Source organism: Eptatretus burgeri, chromosome 16, assembly GCF_056783735.1.
Source record: "Eptatretus burgeri isolate ZD-2024b chromosome 16, Ebu_testis_v1, whole genome shotgun sequence".
NCBI lineage: Eukaryota > Metazoa > Chordata > Myxini > Myxiniformes > Myxinidae > Eptatretus > Eptatretus burgeri.
Genome location: NC_140976.1, coordinates 10,768,049 through 10,778,048, shown reverse-complemented (window position 1 = coordinate 10,778,048; position 10,000 = coordinate 10,768,049). Strand labels below are relative to the sequence as shown.

The 10,000-nt window shown below is 45.8% G+C and overlaps 1 protein-coding gene across 8 annotated transcripts in view; it reads right to left on the bottom strand.

Annotated features, from left to right (window-relative positions):
- LOC147010504 (lethal(3)malignant brain tumor-like protein 2) overlaps positions 1–10,000 on the bottom strand; it is a 76,243-nt gene that overhangs the window by 31,412 nt on the left and 34,831 nt on the right. For 2 of the 8 annotated variants that reach the window (XM_085860047.1, XM_085860046.1), the window contains exon 2: positions 5,785–5,860. The exons of the other annotated variants lie outside the window; for them this stretch is intronic. The gene's annotated coding sequence lies outside the window, so the exon portion shown is untranslated. The remainder of the gene's footprint in view (positions 1–5,784; positions 5,861–10,000) is intronic. 8 annotated transcript variants of the gene reach the window in all.

The window sequence follows — 10,000 nt, the reverse complement described above, 5'->3', positions numbered from 1 at the left end:
GATATCGAGAGAGAGAGAGATAGAGAGATATCGAGAGAGAGAGAGATAGAGAGATATCGAGAGAGAGAGATATCGAGAGAGAGAGAGAGAGATAGAGAGATATCGAGAGAGAGAGATATCGAGAGAGAGAGATATCGAGAGAGAGAGAGAGAGATATCGAGATATCGAGAGAGAGAGAGATAGAGAGATATCGAGAGAGAGAGAGATAGAGAGATATCGAGAGAGAGAGAGATAGAGAGATATCGAGAGAGAGAGAGATAGAGAGATATCGAGAGAGAGAGAGATAGAGAGATATCGAGAGAGATAGAGAGATATCGAGAGAGATAGAGAGATATCGAGAGAGAGAGAGATATCGAGAGATAGAGAGATATCGAGAGATAGAGAGATATCGAGAGAGAGAGAGATATCGAGAGATAGAGAGATATCGAGAGATAGAGAGATATCGAGAGATAGAGAGATATCGAGAGAGAGAGAGATATCGAGAGAGAGAGATAGAGAGATATCGAGAGAGAGAGAGATATCGAGAGATATCGAGAGAGAGAGAGAGAGAGATATAGAGAGATATCGAGAGAGAGAGATAGAGAGATATCGAGAGAGAGAGAGATAGAGAGATATCGAGAGAGAGAGAGAGATAGAGAGATATCGAGAGAGAGAGAGATAGAGAGATATCGAGAGAGAGAGAGATATCGAGAGAGAGAGATAGAGAGAGAGATAGAGAGATATCGAGAGAGAGAGAGATAGAGAGATATCGAGAGAGAGAGAGATAGAGAGATATCGAGAGAGAGAGAGATAGAGATAGAGAGATATCGAGAGAGAGAGAGAGATAGAGATAGAGAGATATCGAGAGAGAGATAGAGAGATAGAGAGATAGAGAGATATCGAGAGAGAGATAGAGAGATAGAGAGATAGAGAGATATCGAGAGAGAGAGAGATAGAGAGATATCGAGAGAGAGAGAGATAGAGAGATATCGAGATCAAGAGAGAGAGAGATAGAGATATCGAGATCAAGAGAGAGAGAGAGAGAGATATCGAGATATCGAGATCAAGAGAGAGAGAGATAGAGATATCGAGATATCGAGATCAAGAGAGAGAGAGAGAGAGATATCGAGATATCGAGATCAAGAGAGAGAGAGAGAGATATCGAGATATCGAGATCAAGAGAGAGAGAGAGAGATATCGAGATATCGAGATCAAGAGAGAGAGAGAGAGATATCGAGATCAAGAGAGAGAGAGAGAGAGAGAGATATCGAGATCAAGAGAGAGAGATAGAGAGATATCGAGAGAGAGAGAGATAGAGAGATATCGAGAGAGAGAGAGATAGAGAGATATCGAGAGAGAGAGAGATAGAGAGATATCGAGAGAGAGAGAGATAGAGAGATATCGAGAGAGAGAGAGAGATATCGTGAGAGATAGAGAGATATCGAGAGAGAGAGATCGAGAGAGAGAGAGAGATAGAGAGATATCGAGAGAGATAGAGATAGAGATAGAGATATCGAGAGAGAGAGAGATAGAGAGATATCGAGAGAGAGAGAGATAGAGAGATATCGAGAGAGAGAGAGATAGAGAGATATCGAGAGAGAGAGATAGAGAGATATCGAGAGAGAGAGAGATAGAGAGATATCGAGAGAGAGAGAGATAGAGAGATATCGAGAGAGAGAGAGAGATAGAGAGATAGAGAGAGAGAGATATCGAGAGAGAGATATCGAGAGAGAGAGAGATAGAGAGATATCGAGAGAGAGAGAGAGATAGAGAGATATCGAGAGAGAGAGAGATAGAGATAGAGAGATATCGAGAGAGAGAGAGATAGAGATAGAGAGATATCGAGAGAGAGAGAGATAGAGATAGAGAGATATCGAGAGAGAGATAGAGAGATAGAGAGATATCGAGAGAGAGATATCGAGAGAGAGAGAGAGATAGAGAGATATCGAGAGAGAGATAGAGAGATAGAGAGATATCGAGAGAGAGATATCGAGAGAGATATCGAGAGAGAGATATCGAGAGAGAGAGAGATAGAGAGATATCGAGAGAGAGAGAGATAGAGAGATATCGAGAGAGAGAGATAGAGAGATATCGAGAGAGAGAGAGAGATAGAGATAGAGAGATATCGAGAGAGAGATAGAGAGATAGAGAGATATCGAGAGAGAGATAGAGAGATAGAGAGATATCGAGAGAGAGATATCGAGAGAGAGAGAGAGATAGAGAGATATCGAGAGAGAGAGAGAGAGAGAGATATCGAGAGATATCGAGAGAGAGAGAGATAGAGAGATATCGAGAGAGAGAGAGAGAGAGAGAGAGATAGAGAGATATCGAGAGAGAGAGAGATAGAGAGATATCGAGAGAGAGAGAGAGAGATAGAGAGATATCGAGAGAGAGAGAGATAGAGAGAGAGAGATAGAGAGATATCGAGAGAGAGAGAGATAGAGAGATATCGAGAGAGAGAGAGATAGAGAGATATCGAGATAGATATAGATGGAGAGATAGATATAGATGGAGAGATAGATATAGATAGAGAGATAGAGAGAGATATAGATATAGATATAGATATAGATATAGATATAGATAGAGAGAGAGATAGAGAGAGAGATAGAGAGAGAGATAGAGAGAGAGATAGAGAGAGAGAGAGAGAGAGAGAGAGAGAGAGAGAGAGAGAGAGAGAGAGAGAGAGAGAGAGAGAGAGAGAGATATCGAGAGAGAGAGAGAGAGAGAGAGAGAGAGAGAGAGAGAGAGAGAGAGAGAGAGAGAGAGAGAGAGAGAGAGAGAGAGAGAGAGAGAGAGAGAGAGAGAGAGAGAGAGAGAGAGAGAGAGAGAGAGAGAGAGAGAGAGAGAGAGAGAGAGAGAGAGAGAGAGATAGAGAGAGAGATAGATATCGAGAGATCGAGAGAGAGAGAGATCGAGATAGAGCGGTGTGGGGATTAGAGAGAGGGATCGGTGTGGGGTTAGAGAGAGGGATCGGTGTGGGGGTTAGAGAGAGGGATCGGTGTGGGGGTTAGAGAGAGGGATCGGTGTGGGGGTTAGAGAGAGGGATCGGTGTGGGGGTTAGAGAGAGGGATCGGTGTGGGGGTTAGAGAGAGGGATCGGTGTGGGGGTTAGAGAGAGGGATCGGTGTGGGGGTTAGAGAGAGGGATCGGTGTGGGGGTTAGAGAGAGGGATCGGTGTGGGGGTTAGAGAGAGGGATCGGTGTGGGGGTTCGAGAGAGGGATCGGTGTGGGGGTTCGAGAGAGGGATCGGTGTGGGGATTCGAGAGAGGGATCGGTGTGGGGGCTCGAGAGATGGATCGGTGTGGGGGTTAGAGCGAGGGATCGGTGTGGGGGGGAGAGAGGAATGGGGTTGGGGGAGAGAGAGGGATGGGGTTGGGGGAGAGAGAGGGATGGGGTTGGGGGAGAGAGAGGGATAGGGGTTGGGGGAGAGAGAGGGATAGGGGTTGGGGGAGAGAGAGGGATAGGGGTTGGGGGAGAGAGAGAGGGATAGGGGTTGGGGGAGAGAGAGAGGGATAGGGTTGGGGGAGAGAGATGGATAGGGTTGGGGGAGAGAGAGGGATAGGGGTTGGGGAAGAGAGAGGGATAGGGGTTGGGGAAGAGAGAGGGATAGGGTTGGGGAGAGAGAGGGATAGCGGTGGGGGAGAGAGGCTTCGGAGTGTGAGAGAGCGGGAGAGGCAGAGGATAAGGGAGGCGGAGGGTGAGGGAAGCAGAGGGTGAGGGAGGCGGAGGGTGAGGGAGGTGGAGGGTGAGGGAGGTGGAGGGTGAGGGAGGTGGAGGGTGAGGGAGGAGGAGGGTGAGGGAGGAGGAGGGTGAGGGAGGAGGAGGGTGAGGGAGGAGGAGGGTGAGGGAGGAGGAGGGTGAGGGAGGAGGAGGGTGAGGGAGGAGGTGGGTGAGGGAGGCGGAGGGGTGAGGGACACGGAGGGGTGAGGAGTGAAGGGAGTAAGGGGGGAATCCGGCAGTTGTGACACCCAGTTGAACGTACATCCGAGAGATGGCACACACATTGATGAATCACCCCGCATGTCAAACACTGGGATGACAGTTTTTGCTGAGTCAGGACGCGAACAGCTTAGAGCGAGCGTGCATACTTCTCGGCTTTGCTGCCGTGATCTGGTGATGCATTGCTTTATAAAAAACAAATGATCCGAGCAGCTGTTCCAACTGCTACGAAAAATTTTAAATAAAATAAAAAAGCTTTCATTTGGCACTCTCCTCTCCTCAACCTCAGGAGAGTTGTATGGTGGAGGAGGGGGGTTGGGAGGAGGATAGCATAATAGGAGGAAAGGGAAGGCAGCGTGAGGAGGAGGGGGAGGAAGGAGCGGGGAGGAAGGAGCGGGGAGGTAGTGCGAGGAGGGAGGGAGGTGGCAGCGCGAGGAGGGAGGAATGTGGCAGCACGAAGGGGGAGGAAGGAGGGAGGGAGGTGGCAGCACGGAGGGGGAGGAAGGAGGGAGGGAGGTGGCAGCACGAAGGGGGAGGAAGGAGGGAAGAGGCAGCACGAGAGAAAAGAGGGAGGCAGCAAAACGGCGGGGGGGAGGTTGCAACACGAAGGGGGGCAGGAGGGAGGTGGCAGCACGAGGGGGGAGGAGGGAGGTGGCTGCGCGAGGGAGGACGGAAGAGGGAGGAGGCAGCGCGAGGGGGGACGGAAGAGGGAGAAGGCAGTGCGAGGGAGAGGGAAGAGGGAGGAGGCAGCGCGAGGGGGAGGGAAGAGGGAGGAGGCAGCGCGAGGGGGAGGGAAGAGGGAGGAGGCAGCGTGAGGAGGGAGGGAAGAGGGAGGAGACAGCATGAGGGGGAGGAAAGAGGGAGGAGGCAGCGTGAGGGGGGAAGAAAGAGGGAGGAGACATCACATGGTGGGAGGGAAGGCGGAGGAGACAGCACATGGGGAGAGGGAAGACGGAGGGGAAACACAAGGGGGAGGGAACAGGGAGGAAGCAGCACGAGGGGGGAGGGAACTGGGAGGAGGCAGCATGAGGGGGGAGGGAATGGGAAGGCAGCGCGAGGGGGAAGGGAATGGGAAGGCAGCGTGAGGGGGAGGGGAATGGGAAGGCAGCACGAGGGGGAAGGGAATGTGAAGGCAGTGCAAGGGGGGAGGAAATGGGAAGGCAGCACAAGGGGGGGGGGGTAATGGGAAGGTCGCGCGAGGTAGGAGGTAATGGGAAGGCAGCGCAAGGGAGAGGGGCAGCGCAAGCAGAGCCGCATATTAGAAAGAGTACGGTCAACCCGGTTTCAGCGCATCTGCTTTATGATCGGTCAAAAGCCCTCATGTGACTACAGGGCGCCATGTTGTGGAACAACCTGCATACTTAGCAGACAATACTCGCTTTGCTACAACGCCACAAACATATCATCTTGCATCGAATGCTTCCTCATAAAACATCACTTTGATGAAATAGTTAGATACAACGTTTATAAACATGCCCTGCTGTGCAGCATGGGGTTGCTCAAATCGAAAGAACCACGGGAAACAGATGCATCGCTTCCCCCGCAACTCAGAAAGGAGGAACATCTGGGAAGTAATGGTTCGTCGGGATGGCTGGAAAGCCAACAACAACCATCTCTTGTGCCAGGTAAGGTCAACGTAACACGTCAAAGTTAAGACGAAGACCCAAGTATTATTTCACCAGCGAAATATACATTGATGAATATTGTATTACTGATATATTTTTTCATAATTTCAAAAAAATTGTAGCAAGTTAGTGTATATTTAGTTGAAGATCACGGATGACATGTTTTGAAACCAACATGTATTTCGGTATATGGGACTACAGAGTACAGTGTTAACTTTGGGTTGGTCATTTGAACCATTTACCTTTGAACTGTTAGATGTGGTTGGTCCATGACTCCATAACCATGCTTAATGCCTATATAAGCAACACAGTATAGACCTGAAAGTGAAACACATGCAATTCAAGGACCATGAATGATGACAGGAAGACATTTTTTTCTATCATGATGTCTGTGCAATTTAACAATGATGATTTCAAAGTTTCTAGACATTACTAGTCTCTAGACATTCTACATTGGTGGGTTTTAAGGTAAAAGTTGCAGCCTTTCATCGCCCTCTAACCTGATGTTTTAATGTAAGATGGAAACTTAATGTTCATTTGATTTGAAGTTTTTTTTTTTTAACTGTACAATTAAACTCATCAAGTTGATCTGAACATAGATTTGTCGACTTCCTCGTAGCACAGATAATTATTGCGAGTTAAAAGATGGACAAGTACAAAACAAAAAAAAAAAAGTGTGAAGAGGGGAAAAATGCAGAAGTAAGAATATGTAAAGAGATGGATGATTTCAAGAGGAGGAATGAAATGGATGAGGGAAGAATGGTGGGAGAAAGAGTGGGGAAGAAGAGATGAAAAAATAGATTTCTGAGGGAATGAGAGAGAGGGGAGAGAGAGGGGAGAGAGAGGGTAGAGAGAGGGGAGAGAGAGGGGAGAGAGAGGGGAGAGAGAGGGGAGAGAGAGGGGAGAGAGAGGGGAGAGAGAGGGGAGAGAGAGGGGAGAGAGAGTGGAGAGGAGAGGAGAGGAGAGGAGAGAGATATTTGGATTCAGATTTATGGAAGGAAGAAGAGTAAGGTGAGGGGGGCGAGAATGAAGTAAGACCCAAGAAAAAAAAAAAATTTAGATTTGAGGGGTTATAAACACTATTACAACAGCCCCAGATTGCGATGAATTAATGAAAAAGTCAGTAAAATTCCAACAAACACTTAGATCTATAGATACAGTATATGTAGATGGGACAAGGCTTCAAATCTTTCACGGAGAAAACAAGAATCAAGACAATCCAGAAACAAAACTTCAGTCGGGCAAGCCTTAAAACATACAGTTCACACTTGCAATGCAAGCTTGAGCACACACACGCTTGGTCCACAACATGGTGCCTATTGTTAAGTTGGCCAAACTCTTCTAATATTCGGCTCTGAGAGCAAGGAGGAAGGAGGCAGCACGAGGAATCTGTTAGGTAGTTGATCGATGTGCTTTCTCCAACATTCAAACAATCCTTCGCTGCAATCTTCGATGAAGTTTTCTCTTGCGGCCACATCCAGGGAGGTTAGCTACAGTGCCATGGGCCTTAAACTTTGATAACATTGCATGCGGTGGACACAGGAACATCAAGGTCTCTGGATATGGACTTGTTGCCTTGAGATTGTCATGCTTGGCTACAATCTTGTGTCTGACCTCCTCAGACAATTCTCTGTTTTTTTCTTTCTTTTGTCCATGCTCATTGTGGTACACAGTGACACAAAACAGCAGAATAACTCCTTTTGTCTATTTAAACTGGTTGAATGAATCATTTTTATCTTGCAGGCACCTTCAACTCACCACAGGTGAGATCAATTCCAAAGTAAAGGAGAATCACCTGCTTGAAATCTAATTATTTCTAACAACTTCAAAAAGGTGCCAATAATATTGTCCAGGCCATTTTAGGATTTCTATGTGGAATAAGCTAAGATTTAATAACTTTTTTTTCAGCTGTTTTTGTTTTGTTCCACTGCAAACCAAAGAAATACATGTGGGGATAACAAAAAAAAATTTGATTTCAATAATTTTCTGGAAGAAATGATATTTATTTGAAAAAAATGTAAGGTGCCAATATACCTGGCCATGACTATTTATCTATACTAATAAATGTCAGTGTGTCTCCTCCATAACTCCAAAACTATTAATCTAAGCAGCCTGAAACTTTGCATGCATACAAACAAAACTCCAAGGAAGTGCATGACTGAAAATTGGGTGTTTGGGTTAATTAGAACATCCCTTTTGAAGATAATTAACGGCCTCACTTAATTAAAGCCTTTATCAGACGCATCCTTGGACACCATCGGGCATCTCGCTCACACTCAATGTGGGTCCTCATTCGCCATTTTGTTCGGCCTACTCAAACATGCCTTGATTTGGAAACACGATCTACTCTCACGGGTTAATTGAAGTATGTCGGATTTGTGATCAAAATATTAAGTCGGATTTCAGAATCCGATCTGGTGGACAAAATAAGTGCCAAAATCTGGAGTAAAATCCGAAAATTTTAAACAAATTCGCGATTTTTATAACTTGGTTGATTTCAATTAACCAAAGCATTAAACTTAGCTTTTTCTACTGTTCGGACGATTATATTGAGTGATGAAAAGGCTATGGAATGTACAGAAAATGGAACTTCATTGAGTGAAACGCCATGCTTCATAACCTGCTTTTGCAATCCATGATGGCACAGTTCACAGGGGGTCCTTTTTTTCCCAACAATTTCATCAGTTTGCGCTTTCTGTTTTGGGCGATTTGCTTGCATTACAAAATATAAATATACTATTATAGTTCCACCAATATATTAACAGTCGGTAGTTTCTGCGAACAAAGAGGAACTTTTTTGTTGTTGCTGCAAGTGAAGAGGTTTTTGTTGTTTTGTTTTTTGTTGCTTTCCACAATTTTGTGCGTGCTTTTATTACAAAATATTAATACGCATATAAATATGCCAATAATTACTGCAATATATTAAGAGTCAATAGTTTCTGCAAGCGAAGAGGTACGTAGACCACGCAAATGGACGTGGTAGAAATGGGAACAAATGACTCTGTGGTGTGTGTGCGTGCCTGTTCTTGGTTACATGTGCGGTGCGTGGGTTTCATGGGCGTGCTATCTGAACTCGAACTCGTGAAGCGTGGCACTGTGGAGGAAGTTATGTGGCCATCTCGCCAACCATGTACTTCTGTAGCGCCGAAGCTTCGGGAGCGGACATGCTGCAGAATCGAAGCCACGCAGGACGTGCCACCATGCAGTGAGAGTGTAGGGAAATTCATGCATGTATGCAAGTGAGAGGTTGAGTACATCGTCAGTGCGCGTGCACGTTTAGCATGGATCGCGAGGAGGTTGGAGGAATGAGTGTGTGGGGGCAGAAGTGGGGTGGGGGGGAGTGAGGTCAACATCAGTCCTCTGCCACAGATTAGTTTTTATTTTTAAATGCTACCACCCGGTTATATATAGAACACAGTGGTTAGAAAGAAAACGCTGCTACTTGGGTGCGTTTTGTCACCCCAGTAATGCCCTGCTACGCTGCCTAACCATTCCCTCCACCCTCGTGCTTCCTCCTCCCTCTTCCCTGAGACCAAATTAGAGCTTTTTGGGAAAGCACATCATCTCTTTTAACAAAAAACAAAATTAAGCCTTCAAAGAAAAGAACACCTTCCCTACAGTCAAACATGGAGGAGGTTCGGTGATGTTTTGGGGTTGCTGTGCTGCCTCTGGCACTGGGTGTCTTCAATATGTGCATGGCATCATGAAATCAGGAGATTACCAAGGCATTTTGGAGCACAATGTTCAACCCAGTGTCAGAAAGCTGGGTCTCCGTCGAAGGTCATGGGTCTTGCAGCAGGACAATGACCCCAAACACTTCAAAAAGCACCCAGGAATGGTTCAAGACAAAATGCTGGACTGTTCTGAAATGGCCAGCAATAAGCCCAGGTCAAAATCCCATGGAATACCTGTGGAGAGATCTGAAAACAGCAGTTTGGAGAAGGCACCCTGCAAATCTGGGAGAATTGGAGCAGTTTGCATCAGAAGAGTGAGCCAAACTGCCAGTAGAGAGGTATGGGAAGCACTTGACTGCAGTTGTTTTGTCAAAAGGCTGTGCTACCAAATATTAAATCCAGGGTGTCAATAACTTTGGCAATGGCATTTCATTTTATTTTCTGATTTTAAAGGATATTTAAGTTCTGAATCAAAAACGAAGGTTCTGTAATATTAACAGTAAAATAAACAATTGTGGAGACAAAATACTTTGTCAATTTCAACTTATTTTTCGACAAAATTGTGAGTTATTCAAAAAAAGTGCAAGGGTGCCAATATTTTTGGCCTTGACAAATGCATATACATTATATATATATATATATATATATATATATATATATATATATATATATATATATATATATATTGTTGTGGTTACCAGATTCACAAACCACCATTCAGGTCCCTTAGGTGAGGTATCTCGGCAAGTATATGTGTAGTTAGGCCCAAACCCGTTGTCTAGTG